Source organism: Schistocerca piceifrons, chromosome 3, assembly GCF_021461385.2.
Source record: "Schistocerca piceifrons isolate TAMUIC-IGC-003096 chromosome 3, iqSchPice1.1, whole genome shotgun sequence".
Lineage (NCBI taxonomy): Eukaryota > Metazoa > Arthropoda > Insecta > Orthoptera > Acrididae > Schistocerca > Schistocerca piceifrons.
Genome location: NC_060140.1, coordinates 38299586 through 38316130, shown reverse-complemented (window position 1 = coordinate 38316130; position 16545 = coordinate 38299586). Strand labels below are relative to the sequence as shown.

General features: G+C 39.9%; 1 non-coding gene across 1 annotated transcript; it reads left to right on the top strand.

Moving 5' to 3' along the window:
- Positions 1 to 2219: 2219 nt before the first annotated feature.
- Trnas-uga lies at positions 2220 to 2294 on the top strand. Its single transcript has one exon. It is a non-coding gene; the product is annotated as a tRNA-Ser (tRNA).
- Positions 2295 to 16545: the final 14251 nt, after the last annotated feature.

The window sequence follows — 16545 nt, the reverse complement described above, 5'->3', positions numbered from 1 at the left end:
TTTCCATATATGAATAATGATCCTATAGAAATAATAACGATATGAATGAAATTTGGTATTTCGAAACTGATAATAGTACATTAACATATCGAACCAAATTTAATTTGAGATTTAGTTCAACAAAATTGTTCATTCACTTGGTTTATATTATTCAGATGTTTATGATTCAGTATTGATGGTTTTCAAAGTTTATATGGTAAAAAAATATTAACATAAACGGTTATACCAAATCCTACACTAGTTATACCTACAGTTAATGTAAATGAAACAGTTAAACGACTATGTGAAATTAATAAATTAGATCACTAATTAATTGTAAATGTAATTCTATGATTTTTTATCAGAAGTGGGTATGGACAGATGATGACTTGATTTTGCAATTAATAACTAATTGGTTGAAGTTTTTAGCAGAAGATTTACAAAAATAGATGGAATATATCAAAGACCAAGTGATTAAGTCGCATTATTTTTTGACAACATGACATATATGACATGTTTACAATCATTCTAATTAATTTTGGGATATCCAAAGTAAATTTAATACAGGATCAGGTAATAACTTTTTGTTAAGTTGTGTGGCCAACACTTATTCACGTAGAGTATTTTTATTCTTTAATGAACTTCTTTATGCGGAATTCGATGAATGGTATTTTACATATAAATCATGACAAGCTATAAGCAAACAGTGAAAGATTGTAATAGTAGAAAGATATGAAATTATCTACCATATTTAGATGTGAATAATTTATATGGTTATGCTATGGCTCAATATTTACCATATGGAGTATTTGAATAGGATGAACCAAATAATTTTGATTGTACAAAAGTAATTGAAATATCAGATACCGCTAAGATTGAGTATAATTTTGAAGTAAATTTAGAATATCCAAAAGAATTACGTGATTTATGTAAGCATTTACCATTAGCTCATGAAAATAAAAATGAGAAATCTACCAGGAAGTAAAGAAGGTACGTTACAGACTACTCCATATGATAAAAATAAATAAGTAATTCATTATAGAAATCTTCATTAGAAATGAAATTAAGAAAAATAGATACAATTTAAAAATTTTAACAATTGGATTGGTTGAAGAAGTATATAGACTTAAATACAAAAATGGGGACTAAAGGCAAGATGATTTTGAAGATGACTTCTATTAGTTGATGAGTAATTCATTATTTGGTAAGACAATGGAAAATATTAGAAATAGAGTGGATGTAAAAATGGTATCAGAGAGAGGTAGATGTGATAAACTTATAACTAAACCAAAATTTAAAGGAAGAACTATAATTACTCAAAAGCTTGTAGCTATTTATATGACTAAAACAAAAATTACATTTAATAAATTAGTCTATGTTCGAATGAGTATACTTGACTTTTCTAAAGAAGTGGTGTATAATTTTCGCTATGGAATAATGAAACTGAAATATGGAGAAAATACTGAGTTGTGTTATCAAGATACAAATTGTTGTATCTACAATATAAAAACTGAAGATTTTAATGAAAACATAAGAACCATTATTGATATATTTGATACTAATGACTGTCCTAAAAATAATTATGTAAGAAAAATGAAAGATGAATGCATTGGAAAAATAATGGAAGAATTTTGTGGATTGAGAGCAAAATTGTATCCTTATAAAATGATAAATAAAGAAAAATTTAAAGGAGTTAAAAAATAAGTTGTTAAAAATAGAATACACTTAGAAGCTTATAAAGATTGTCTGTTCAATAATACAGAACAGTACAGAAAGATTAATATGATTCAAAGTAAAAACACAAAAATAACGAATTGAAATTAACAAGAAAGCGTTGAGTCCCCATGGTGACAAAAGGTACATTTTGGAAAATAAAATAAAAACATTACCATATGGACATTACAAATTACAAATAAATGTAATAGAGATTTTTCTGTATAAATGGAGACTGTATTCAAGAAGCTCAACAATGCTAATGTCCCAAAAGGTACTAAAAAAATTAATTGAGTTAGAGGAAAATGTTTTATATAATATTAATGGATGTGAATATTTAAGTACTAGATATGGTGAAAAATTTTGTATGGAACTTAAGAATGAGTTTAAGATTACTTTTTCAGATAGATGTTATACAGGTATTTGAAACTTCCTGGCAGATTAAAACTGTGTGCCCGACCAAGACTCGAACTCGGGACCTTTGCCTTTCGCAGGCAACTAAAGCTGTGAGTACCGGGCGTGAGTCGTGCTTTGGTAGCTCAGTTGGTAGAGCACTTGCCCGTGAAAGGCAAAGGTCCCGAGTTCGAGTCTCGGTCAGGCACACAGTTTTAATCTGCCAGGAAATTTCATATCAGCGCACACTCCGCTGCAGAGTGAAAATCTCATTCTGGAGATGTTATTTTTATTTACTGACTGGGATTTTCAGTTAATCGAAAAAGAATGGATGAAACTGAAACATATGAGACTGAAGAAATTTAAATATAGAAATAATGGATTGTATGATATTGAATGCATTCTTTGAAAACATTTTAAAAATTTTATTTTTTGCTGTTAAATGTTATATCTTTCAAAGGCATAATACCAAACAGGTAAAGCAGTGTGGTGACCATCTAGAGAAAAAGAATATTCATGAATTTTATGAAGATAAATATCGAGAATTTGGATATTATTGGATTTGTAAAGAACGTACTAAATATTACCCAAAAATTAAAGTTACTTGCATATGTTGTAGCACTGTAAATAAGTCTTCTCTCAAAAAATCTTTACAATGAGCAGTACATAAAAATATTATGGCTGCTCAAGAAGAGAGAATTAGATAAATTTTGAATAATAAATTGAATGGTTTTTATTTATTTACTTACTTTCACCATTTATAATGAAAGACACAGAACTGTAAAAACAGTACAATTTTAATGTAAATTATTCTCTGTGAGAATGAATTAATTATTTTTCCTTACATGCTCCTTTTACGAAAAAATATTAAATTTATTTTCTTATGTTCACCTTTTGTGAGAAAAAATAATTATTTTATAATAAATGAACAGGATACGAAAGAATTGTATATTTCTACTAATTTTTCTAATTTATGATAAAATAGGCGTTTTTAAATGAAAACTCCTAAAAATGTGTTCCATAGTAGTAGTATTTATCCGGTTCTGGATACCCTGGGTCAGTCCTGGAGTGTGCCAGGACCGATCCAAGCGAACTAGGACTAGATAAGTACTTCTAATTAACAAAATTAAATGTTGGCTTCTATTTCGGTTTGTAACAAATGACATCATATTATTAGGGTGTGTTTCACCTTGGCTTACCATGACAGGATTATTGCTACCTTTGTTAAAGAATACACAAAGAACACAATATTTTATTTAATTGCAATGTTTCGTCTTAGCTGTAAATGAAATGCAGGCTGCAATCTTCGGATGAGCAATAATAATACGACATAGTTATGTTTCATCTTGGCTCACTGTCAAAAGTGGTTTTTGGTGATGAATAGATTACAGAACGCAAAATTTCGTCTACTTCCCATGTTTCATCTTGGCTCTTGGGAACCAGACAGTATAACATAGTATAACATAATTTCCAAAATCAAAAATGGGAGAAAGAAACTACATATTTTGGCAATACAGTGCAGTAATATCTTGTATATCTTGGACGAACTTGTTTTTGCAGTATGAAGCTGTGTAAAGAGTGCCAAAGAACTGTGTCTTAAAGTGTAAATGCGAAAATCGGCTTCAAAAACTTTGGAATTCAAATGCAGAGGTAAGACATGTATCAACATTCCCGTGGCAAAACAAAATAAAAGTTTCGTGCAACCCTCTTTCAATTGTATTTTAACTGGTTGAAATCGGAAGATATTATGTGAGCCCTTGATCTGTGATGTGTATGCGAGTTACGACAAAGAAGTAATTGTTGAGTGGTCTCGTGCTGACACGCCGGCTCAAAGAGTAGTGGGTAGGAAGATGATTCCACACGCTACTGCAACAATACATGCAATGTAGTTGGAGAGAGTAAAACGTCGAACTCGACATCTAGACACATTCAGAACGCCACCTGGCCTCAGACTTGCGAACGACGGCGACCTTATCTTCATTGGCAACTGACCATCAAACTGCGAGCTGCACGCCAACTAGCAGGCATTACTCACAAGTCCACAGCTACCGACTAGCAGTGCGGCTGGCGAGTTTTAAAAAAAGAGACGTGACCACACCAAACGTCAAACACCGTGACTTCTGCTAGTGTCAACAGATGAGTGAAGACGATATGCTAGCGCTATTGTACTCACTATTACACTGTCTTTATAGCATGTAAATGATTCATATTCTACAGAACACTGATGTTTATTAAGTTATGATGTGCATCTTATTTCTATGGTATATGCTGAAGTGTCACTATTGAAGGTAGTGTTTCTTTTTTGGGAGGCTTGTGCTTCTTACTGTATTTAATGATGATGGATAATTAGTCAATTAGAGAAGCGAATGCTCGTTAACTAACTGCTCATTACAAAGGGTATATGTCAACGAGATTCTTTAATAGTTACTGCCAGTGGGTTATTCACAGTGTGAGGTAGCGGGCGAGTTGTGGCGCCCTCGAAATAATCGCAGTTGGCGTGGTGCACGGGCCGCTCGGCAAGAAGGGGAACGGCAGCGGCCACGTGGTGCCAAACGTTAGCTCAGCAACACAGGTAGAGCCAGCGTGTGATCCAGCGAGCACATGGCTGAGAATTCCTCGGTGATGCTGTGTCAATGGAAGAGACTTGCACGCCGGGAGAGCCAAATATGGCGGACTTTTGAAACCTTAATGGCAGACATTTCACAGTTCGTATAGAGATTAATAGTAGCCAGATTCTTTCTTAGATTAAAGTTTAGTGTCTGACAGTAAATGATAAAAGTAACACCCAGCAACGAATTTCCAAAATCTAAACGCTTCATCCCATTTCGTTGATCGACATGTCTATAGAAAGCTATTAGTGTAAACCTAAATTGGTATAAATTACAGGCATGTAACTTCAATAGTACACGCGTTACTGGAGGTCAAAGTGGACGATTACTATCGATCGTGTCAGACCATAACTACTCCACAGTTACACAAAGAAACAGTAGCAGCTTGCTTATAAACATATTTATTCAGCTATGTCTTTGTTTATATCCGATATTTGCTACTCATGAAGAAATTGGTCAATTATTTACTGTGTTTTAGAAAGCATGGAGATATTAGGCTACTGGCCTACTGGCTTAATTTAGTTTCTATTCCTTTGATATATGTTCATTTAATTTGTTTATGTATTTAATAATGTGTGTTGGAGCGTGTTTATGGTCCATCCATAGGAATATTTATTTAATTTCAAATTATTTAAATGTAAATCCAGTATTTCGAATGTGTTTCAAAGTGTTTGTGAGTGTGCATTGGCATGGAGACATGACGGAAGAGCTAACGCCAGTCACAGCACTCGTTAGTAAGAGAGCCGACTACCAAAGTGAATGGAGGGGGAGTACGGCACAGGACACAGGAAGTGCTGGACGCGACGGCGCGAGGGCGCACGGTCGCGAGAGAGACTTGGAGACGGTGAAGCAGTTCGCGCGTGGTCGCAAGAGATAGAAATACTTCGGTGTGCGGACCTGTAAACTTGTGACATTTCCGAGGTTTCTACAGTGAAGATGTAGTATGCATTTAGAAGTCAATATCTCGCGAGCTATGTTGTTGCTCGTAACTGATTATGTGAAGTAGGAATTGATTGTTTCCCTGTTATTCAACTTATGTTTTATTTAATTGCTGTACCATCGACACCAATAAGGGTTTGGTGAAATATACCGCACTCTCAAAAGTACTTCTACTATTGTACTGGTCAATTAAAGTCGTTAAGATAGTACCTGCAGATTTTATTTAATTGCAATCTTTCATTTAAAAAATTTGCGATTTCCAAGTTTTAGGAACCTTCGACCATTCGACTCATGTGTATATTCATATTGTATACTGTAGACTGAGCAGTATTTGACTTGTAATGCGGCAACTATGTGTCCCAGCCCCTAGACAACGAAACCAGCCAAAACTTTTTATATTTCATCTTTGAGTCAGAGGGTACGTAGTTGAGGGCCACCCCACCAACAGCATTTCACAGAATGTTTTGTAGTGAGTGGTCTAGTAAAGGAGGTAATTTTAGGAGCTGACTTCCTGTGCAAATACAATGCTTAGTTGTGTAGGGTAATGCCTAGAATTTTAATTTCAGAATGAGAAAAATGCAAGTAAAATTTAAAAGACTTTTAACAGGTGATAGTCAGATTGCTCATACCTTAGTTACAGAGGCTTGAAGTGAGGAAGTTGATATGCATAACAGATTTAAGGAAGTGATTGATGTAGTCAAGAGTATTTAGAGGAAGGGGAGAAATGAAAAGCTGTTCTAATTTGCAATTAGTAGTAGTAATTTTGGAGGGATATTTTATATGCCTTACTTGAGGATTCATTAGTAATTTGTTAGTTTATTGTGGCATTGTACATGTGCAAAATGAGGATTTTAGGCACTGAGGGTGCATGGAGGTCAGTGTATTTCGCGGATTTTGGTGAAATATGTTTTGATTTATGCTTTGTATAAGAGTGTGGCACAGAACTTAGTAGTCAATTTGAAGGTTATTAATATTGTAATTGTATGTGCACGCAATTTTGGTGCGTGGAGGTAGGAAGGACTGATTAAAGTCAATTAAATAGAACATACTGGAATCTGAAATAACTGTGATTCAGTTTCTAAAGTATCATTTTCCGCTGGAGGGAATCCTTAGCGAGGATCCTGATTAGTTTTGGGAAATGGTTTTTTGACGGGTTTCTACTTTTGGTTTTCGTTGCAGACAGATTTGTCACGATAAACGGTGGAGCTCGGAATTCAGAGGCAGACACGATTTCTGCGAGGCACTTGGTCAAAAGACACTTCATGCTAATATCCGTGTGTGTGTGTGTGTGTGTGTGTGTGTGTGTGTGTGTGTGTGTGCAGTGCGACGAAAAAAAAAATAGTGCAAGAAGGCGTCTTAGCGCTGAGTGAGTGGCACAAGAAGTGCTTACAAAATCGCACATATTTCTTGACCAAAATATTGATTATGCATAACTGAAATGCAGGCATTTAATTAATATACCGTTTCCCTCATAATTTGTGTTAGTTTAAGTTTATTACGAAAGCAATACATAAGGTACATCTGATTGGAGAATAGTTGAATTCATTGTTCAACAGTTTTATGATCCAGCGTTCTCAAGAAAACGAAAAGAAATTACAAGAAGAAGAGGGCATAAGAAAACGAAGAAAGATCACAAGATAACAAAGAAAGTAGGAAGAAGATATTGCAAGAAAACGCAAACATGTAACACAAAAGAGAAGATTAAGGATACGACAGAGACGCTGCAAGACTGGAATACCAGTATTACACAACTAGAAACTAAGGAACTTCAGCTGGCAGAGGATTTGACAGGGCAAATAGCAACACGACGGCAGGATGACGTTAGCAATTGAAGCAAAAGGTCAATCATTTGTAAGAAGAAGTACAAGAACAGGAGAATAAAACTAAAGAAACTGATCAGAAGGTTAGCTATGAAACTTTGTTGGTGAGAGAAGATAATGTCATTTAAGTAACTGACAATGATAGTAAGGACATATAGGGCCGTCAGGAGCTCAGCATTCGTTTGCTGTGTACAGGCTTGGTGACCCCAGGGTTCCTCAGATGGGGAGTGGTAAACGCTGCTAGTCCTCTGTCATTCTAAGATCTGGGCATGCTTCAGCGACCACCATGCGGAGCGGCAGTGTAATGTTATGTGTCCCAGGGAATGGGGATCTTGGCTTGACCGACGCGATTGCGAGGTCAGAATAAACCTCTACAAAAAAAACCTCATTCTCAGGATGTGCTGTGCACCGATGGGTTGCAAGGCTGTTACGGTGGAACAATCATTAGCGGGCAACCTCTGGAGAACCTGTTGCACCTCTGTTGTATAACGCTTACTCAGACACGTGGGGCTCTGTCTGAGGAGGCCCTTATTTCCGTAGTTGCTCGTGGGACCAAAATGGATCCTCTGAAATTTTCATTTCTTCTCACAGTGGAAAGGGTGGACCGCAAGGAAGTACTAAAATTCAGTCTAACGGGAGGATTCGTGAAGTCAGTCCTGATTCAGTCAGTAGTAACAGAAAGCATGTTGTTCAGAGAAAGTGTTTCTTACAGTTATAAGAAGAGGGGGTAGTTTTGAAAACGTTTCGCCATTTTACATACACATAGGCTTAGAAAGCACTGTTGGCACCTTAAAATCTGTTAAGCACGTGTGCAATGGGACCCTGCTGGTTGAACCATCTAACTCCCAACAAGACAAGAACCTTCAGAAAGCTAAATGCCTCATGGAATATGCGATAGAAACTGAATTGCACAACACCTTGAACTACAGCAAGTTGCTGTGACTTGCAGGGATCTAGTTGACATTCCCCGAGAAGAACTGAAAGCTGAATGGTCCTGTGGAGGCACTGTCGACGTGCAACACTTTATGAAAAGGGTGGTTGGCGATCTTGTAAAATCAGACAGTTTTAACCTTAATTTTAACAGCTCCAAACTACAAGACCATGTGGAGGCAGGTTTCCCACGGCTAAGTGTACGACCTTATTACCAAATCCAACGTCATGTGTTAAATACCAGCACTTTGGGCACACTACTCTTGGCTATAAGGGAAAAGCCTCTGGCAGAAAATGTGGTAGAGCCGCCCATGACAGAGTTGGATTTTCCTTTCCTCCAAAGTGTGTCAGTTGCTCTGGGGATCACCCTGTGTGGAGCCAGGACTGCAGAGCTTTCCTTGAGGAACAGAAGATCCAGGAGATCAAAACGATAAAGCACATCCTTTATGGTGAAGCCAAGAAGTTACACAAGTTTATGAAGCCAAGCACATCGCTGCCTCCTTTTCTTTCATTCTGAAACAGCCAGTCCTGAAAACTGATGCCGCTACACAAACGGAGGTTGTTACTGTATGCACTAGCTTCTGCGTTTGTCAATGCACATGTGCTACTGCAGTTTCTTTGAAACCTGTCCCTCCCCCTAGAATTTCAGGAAAGACCGTCGTTGCTGACATCGTGGACCTTCCTGCCCCTCCACAGGTCAAGTCTTGTGCACCGCCCAGTGCTGCTACACCCACTAGCACTTCTTAAGTTGTGGCTCCAAAGCCGCATCAGGCCAAAAAATCAAAATCGAAGGCAAAAAATCGCCCACTGAAGGAGACAGGACGTACACAGTCCTATAATATTGATGTCATCCTATCTGATGTCTCTCTCGAATCTTCTTCAGAGGAGATGGAGGTTGATGTCGGACTGGAGCCTCCACCCATTGTGGACTCCCCTACCCGGCAGAAAGTCAGGATGAAAGTAGTACCCCAATGATAGATGGCTCCGATTATACTGTGGAACATGAATGGATTCAGGGACTGAAACTCCAAGCACAGCAACGCCCTCTGTGCTTGTGTTTACAGAATACACACTGCAAACATCTGATGCCACTGTAATATGGGGATATACGCTATATCACAAGAATGGCCACACTGGGGAAAGGGGCAAACACAGATGTTAAGTCCCATAGTGCTCAGAGCCATTTGAACCATTTTGAAAGGGGAAAAGGAGGGGTTGTCAACAATGGGTACCACTAGAGAGGTGGATACTGATGTGCAAGCAATTGCTGTTGAAATTCATGCACGTCACAGGATTACAGTTGGCTCTCTTTATTTACCTACGATGGGTGCAGGTAGATTCTGAAGCTCTCACAGATCTCATGGGATAATTCCCCTGATCATTTCCCCTCCTGGGAAACTTCAATACCCACCATGTCCTGTGGGACTTGACACCTATTTGGCTTCAAGGTCGAGTTTTGGAGAGCCTTCTGACATCGCAAGAGCTGTGCATCCTAAACACTGGTTCTCCAGCTCACTTCTGTGCTGCTACTGGGTCATTCTCAGCCACTGACCTCTCCTTTGCTCTCCAGCCCTCGCTGACTTTGTTCACTGGGAGGTCATTGATGATCTCCATTCCAGTGACCACTTCCCAATTCGTGTTCACCTACTGGACGGTAGATTGATGGAACAGAAGCCCAAACATGGATGATTATCGGGGGTAACTAGGCGGTTTTCAGCCACTTGGCTGTGTTTGAACACCATGACAGTGTCCAGCAATGGGTGGTTCGCATCACACTTGTGATCCATCATGCCACTGACCTATTCATACCAAAGTCTTTCGGTCCTCTTAGGAGGCGACTTGTAACTTGGTGGCCACAAGAATGCCACTCAGCCATTCGAGACAGGCGTGCAGCTATTTGACGGTTCAAATGCTGCCTGACAGTGGACAACCTCACAGCCTTTTGAAACGCAAGAGCCGAGGCTCAACAAGCCATTAAGAAGAGCAAAAAACGTGCCACTTGTTCTACAAAAGTATGGGAAGCCATCCAGAGGATATCTGGTAAACACAGTAGTTTACCAATGGCAGCAGTACTGAAATAGGAGCGTATTCAGACGACGCCCAGAAACAATAATCAGACACTGGCCGAACATTTTGCAAATACTGCAGCTGATGCAAGCCAGAATCCACCATTCAGTCGCTACTATGCAACTGTCGGAAGGGGCAAGTTTGACTTCAAGCCCAACTGTTCTCAGGCCTACAACTCCAATTTGTCCATATGGTAGCTCGAATCAGCACTGTCTGAGACTTATGACACTGCCCCAGTCACAACCAAATCCGATACTGCATGTTTCGCCATTTGTCAGCGGCGTCAACGAAAATACTCCTCAAATGTTTAATCTTATGGCAGACAGTCAACTTCCAAGAGGCGTTTCTTATACCCCTCCTGAAGCTAGTGAAGCACTGTACATCTCCCAGTGGTTACAGGAGTATCGCCTTAACGAGCTGCATAGGAAAGACCCTGGAGCCAATGGTTAACCATCCTCTGGTCTGGTTGTTAGAGGCCAGACAACTCCTTAGTCGCTCTCAGTGTGGCTTCAGGGGATTTTGGTCCACTGTCCACAACCTGACCCTACTAGAGGCGGCTATTCAGCAGTCTTACCTACGCAACTATCACTGTATTAGTCTATTCTTTGATATCAGTAAGGCATATGACACTACTTGGAGACACTGCATTCTTACACAACTGCATGAACAGGACTTTCGTGGCCACTTCACCATTTTCATACGATCTTTCCTGTCTCAGCAGTTCTTTAGGACCCTCGTTGGTGCCTCACTGTCAGATACGTGTTAACAGGAGAATGGTGTCCTTCAGGGCAGTGTTTTAAGTGTTATCCTCTATGCCATAGCCATTAATAGTATTACGTCTATGGTAAGGAGCCCTGCACAGTGCTCCTTATTTGTGGATGGTTTTGCTATTTTCTGTTCCTCCTCCAGTGCTGCATCAACGAGCCATCAGTTGCAACTTACTGTGCGGAGGTTAGGGAGGGGGCTGCAAAGACGGGTTTTCAGTTTTCTTTGGATAAGTATGTATGTGTGTTCATTTTAATCGTTCTTTTCGTATTTTTAATTTGACTGTCTTGCATATGGGGGCTACCATCCTACATTTTAGAGACTCAGTGAGGTTTCTGGGCCTCATTTTTGGCTCGAAATTGTTGTAGTTGCCACTTCTAAGAGACATGGAAGCCCATACCATGAAGACTTTGAATATCTTAAAGTGCTTTGGCCACAGATCTTGGGGACCAGACAGGGTGCTTCTCCTCCAGTTCCAAAGGTTTTCTTTCATTCGCAGCTCAACTATGGGTCCACAGTGTATGGATCAGTGAGGTATTCGTATCTGAAGATCATTAATGGTGTCCACCATGAAGGGACTCAGCTGGCCACAGGTGCCTCAGGACCAATCGCTTACCCAGCCTCTGTGTTGAGGGTGGGGAACTGCAACTTACAATCTGGCGGCAGCTCCACATGGTGCATCAGGCATGTAAGACCCTTGCAACTTCAACTTCACCAATCCACCATATTGTTGCTTGTCCCTCTCTGTAATGCCCCTTCTCCAGCCATCCCTGAGCCACAATGCCGTTTGGGATCCACGTTTGTCATGCGCTGAAATCACTTGATGTTGAGCAAGTACAACCCCAGATCCAGGGTTTTAAATGTCTGCCGCCCTGGTTAGTTCAGAGGCCGAGCGTCATTTTAGATTTAGTGCAGTACAGGAGAGGTTGACTCCTGTTTGTTTTTAATGCCATATTTGGAGACATTTCATATGTGCTCAAGAACTATGTCACTGCTTTTACTGATGGGTCTAAGCAGGGGGAATCCGTTGGTTGCTCTGTCGTTTTCCCAGGTCGTGTCCTCAAGGTCCAACTGCCTCAAGAATTTACTGTCTTTGGTGCAGAATTATAAGCGATCTTGTGGGCACTGGATCAGACGACACATTTTTCCAGTGCTATATTTCTGGTCTTTTCAGAATGTGTGATCGTCCTTTATTCCCTGCAATATTTGTACTCTGCAGATAAAGTCATCCAGGATATCTAGGATGCCCTCCTCCAATTACAACACCTGGGGAGGAAGTGTCTTTCTGCTGGGTACCTGGGCACATGGAAATTGCAGGGAACGAAAGGGCAGATCGAGCAGCCAAGGAGACATATCATGACCCTCTGGTATTTCAGTGTCATCCCCCTGTACTGTCACCTCCCTGTTGAGGTCCAAAGTCCTGTGTAAAAGGGAAGACGAGTGGCTAGAAATGACTGACAACAAACTCTGTGTAATAAAACCCACAACTCAGACCTGGCATAAGTAGGATATTTCTGCAGGTTCTCGCTTACTTTCAATTTTCTGGCTCATTCGCTCATTTCACACGTTCTTCCACCAGAAAATGTAAACTTATTCAGAACCTACTGAAATATACTATTATTATCCACTTTGCATGTTTAACTCGATCCATTTCATTTAACTTACTTAGAAAGATTAATAAAAACGAATATTTTTTGTATCACATTCACCAGTTTTCAAAATAATTATTTTTTGTCTTACAAAAGGTGAACTTAAGAAAATAAAACTTAATATTTTTTTATAAATGGTGAATGCGAGAAAATAAAATTTAATTTTTTTAATAAAATGTAAAAATAAGAAAATAAATAAAATGAATTATGGTGAACGTAAGAAATGTATTCCATGCCCAAAAATTTCCTAATTCTTTCTTTTTGAGCAGCCACAAGATTTTTATGATCTGTTATATGTATATACATAGATATATATTTTTGAGGTAAGACTTATTTACAGTTTTACCACAGTCACATATAACATTAATTTTCTAATATCTTGATACACATTCTTTACAAATTCACAAAATCCATTTTTTGATACTTATCTTTCTCAAATTCGTTAATATTCTTTTTTTCTAGATGGTCACCACATTGCTTCCGTTTTATTTTCTCATTCTTTCTCACATTCCTTCAAAATCAAATACAAACAAACTGCAAAGATTTCTTTAAATTTTTCTAATTTTTTTATTCATTTAGACCTAAAAATTATCAGTAAGTATTCTGTGCTGTGTATCGTAAATTAAATTTTTCTTACCATAAATCTTTACGAACACTAAAATATCTGAAGGAATTTTTTCATGAAAAGTTGCACAAAGTTTCATAGTTTTTTTCTGTGAACTTACAATATTCTTCCTACGAGTAACGTTAATCTTATAGATGGATAGTTCATTATGAAATTATACGGAGTTATGTCAGTGTCTGATTTGACTACTGCAACTCATTTAAAATCGAGAAATGCATCGTATGCTTTGAGAAAATTATTTGGAGGATTAATATTCCACATTTTCTGTGGGAAAGTTCCTTTTCTTCCCATTTGAAGTGCATATTCTGTAGATTAACAGGATTGAGTTATGAAGAGTTGGTAATGAAGAATCCCCCCCTCCAGGGGGACACCACCTTGATGAAGCGCTGTCCATGCAGTTGAAGAGGCTTGTGTACCTGTGTGAAGCTGAGGGCTGTGCTGAATGTAGAGGACATCCCATCTCCCTTTCTACTCCTAGTCCTTACCCATTTCCCTTTCTCAGCTCAAGGTGTGATGTGATCTGGGCCAAGGGCTGCATGGCACATGGGAAGACGTGTCGCAAATGGATCCTCTGGGATGCTGGACGACCTCCCTCAGTAAGTAGCCTTACACCACGTGGGGTATTTGTGGTGTGGACCCTGTAGATCCCCAAATCTGGTGGGCCCAAGATGGACACGAGTAAAGAAAATAAATTAAAACAAACTGAGGAGCTATCTGGGACCTCAGACACCCAAACATCAGGGTGAGGACCGATGGAGGGCATTCCCATTACTGAATCAGTGTCTAGACCTGAGCCAGAAGTGGGAATTATAGCCGAGAAGTTGGACCAGATCAAGAGCAAAGCCTTGTGTGGGGCCCAGAGGACGAAACTCCTCAGGGAACAGAGATAAAAGGAAGGGAAAGAATGGCTTCTCAAAGACAAGTGGAGGGAATCAAAAGAGCTTGAGCGTAAGACCCCCACGAAAAAACTGTCTCAGGTTGAAAGGGATATTCAGACCCCCACAACGTCGAAGACAAGCAGCAAGAAGCTAAGGGAGGAATCTAAGACTTCCTCCTCCCTGAAAAAGCGATCCCAGAAAAAGCTGAGGCAAGAAAGAGGGAAACAAACCTATAGTACTGCAGTGTCGATTTTTAAGATGTAAGATATCCAGGAAGGCTACCCACTGGTAGACATCACCTAACAGGATGAGGAACTTGTACAGATGGGTCTCTTTGTAAAGATTGGGGGCTGGTCCAGGATCCTACTTCAGGATGGGCTATCTAGGTCATGGTACCCTCATTTTTGTCTGTGAGGGGATGCACAAGGTAGAATGGCTTAAGGACAAGGTGCTCATGATATCCCCAAAGCTGCTGGTTAAGACAGTAGCAGAGCTTGTTAAGACTGCAAAGGTATCAATATGGATACCAAAGATCCTTAAGGATGTCTCCCCTAAGATCCCATTCGGAAAAATAGAGGTCCAGAACCCTAAAGTGTCGTCAGAGGACTGGAGAGTAATCAGCCAGAAGGTTGTAGCTGAAGGACAAACCCTGGTGGTGGAGGTCGGAGAGAAGCTCCTGGAGGCGATGCGAGAGCAAGACCTGAAATTGTTTATAGGGTTCTTGCAGGTCGCCTTCAGGGTTATCAAAGACCTCAAAGGGAATGATGGCAGCAAGATAGAGACTGGAGGTGCTGCAGATTAATCTGCAGCACAGTAAAGGGGCCTGTGCTGCCCCGAGCTGCTGCCTCGGGAAACAGGAAGTGGACTTGGCCCTGGTACAAGAACCCTACTTATATAAAGTGGGTATATTGGACATTGGTGACACTGGATGTAAGCTGATTTATGCTAAGAATCTAAGAAACTCCAGAACATGCATCTATGTAAGAAATGGAATTTCTTTCATGCCAATGATGGATTTCTGCTCCAGGGACCTAGTGATCATCAGAATGCAGTAATGTGAGGAAGGTAAAGTGAGGGAAATTGTTTTGGCCTTAGTGTACTTTCCTTACAAAGACAGCTCTCCTCTTACTTTGGAGGTGAGGAGACTGATAGAAGCTAGCCAACTGTTCGCTGGATGTGACGCCAGCAAGGACATCAACAGTAGAGGTGAGTACCTTCTCGAATTTCTCTTAGCTAGCAACTTGGAAGTCCTGAATAGGGGCAATGAACCTACGTTCAGGAATAGCAGAAGGAAAGAAGTAATTGATGTAACCTCTGGATCCTCAATGACGAGCAGCTATGTCAAACAATAGCATGTGGCGTTAGAACCATCCTCATCAGACCACATGTACATTAAATTCAAGCTTGAAATGGGAATCAGACAGACCATGACCTATAGAAATACCAGGAAAAGAGACTTGGAGACGTATAGGAGGGACATTGACTTAAGCTTATCGGAAATTAAAACCTCGATATGGAACCCAGTAGAGTTTGAGAAGGTACCAGAGGGTGTTACCTCTGCCATAGTGACGACATATCAGGACTACTGCACAATCACCAAAGAGTGCACAAACAGAACTGTGCCTTGGTGGAATAATAACTTGGAAACGCAAAGAAAACAGGTACGAAGACTGTTAAATCTTGTGAAATATAAAGGACAATGGGTAAAATATCGTGAGGCCCTTGTCAACCACAATCTTGCAACTAGAGAAGCAAAGGAGGCATGCTGGAAGGTATTATGCGAGGAGGTGGAGAGAATGGCTGCTCAAGCCGGACTTCACAGAATCCTCACTAGAGTACCAACCAATCCAGGAGGTATGCTGAGGAAGAAGGATGAGGAATATACAAAGACAGCACATGAGATGTTGAAACTGCCCGTCAAAACTGACTCCTCAATATGCTCTGCCGGAGAACACAGGCCAGAATGTGATCCCAGAGGGACGATGGTTCTCAGGCACTCGAACAGAAGACATGAAATCGGCCAAGGAGTGTGTGGACTTCAATAAAATCGATTGGGCAGTGGGAACATTCCAACTGTTCAAGTCAACCTTTCCAGCTCTCCTGAAACAGGCAGGAGAGAATCTCATAAGAGTCCTGTGCCGGTTACTCAGGGTTAGTCTAGCAGTAGGAAACATTCCC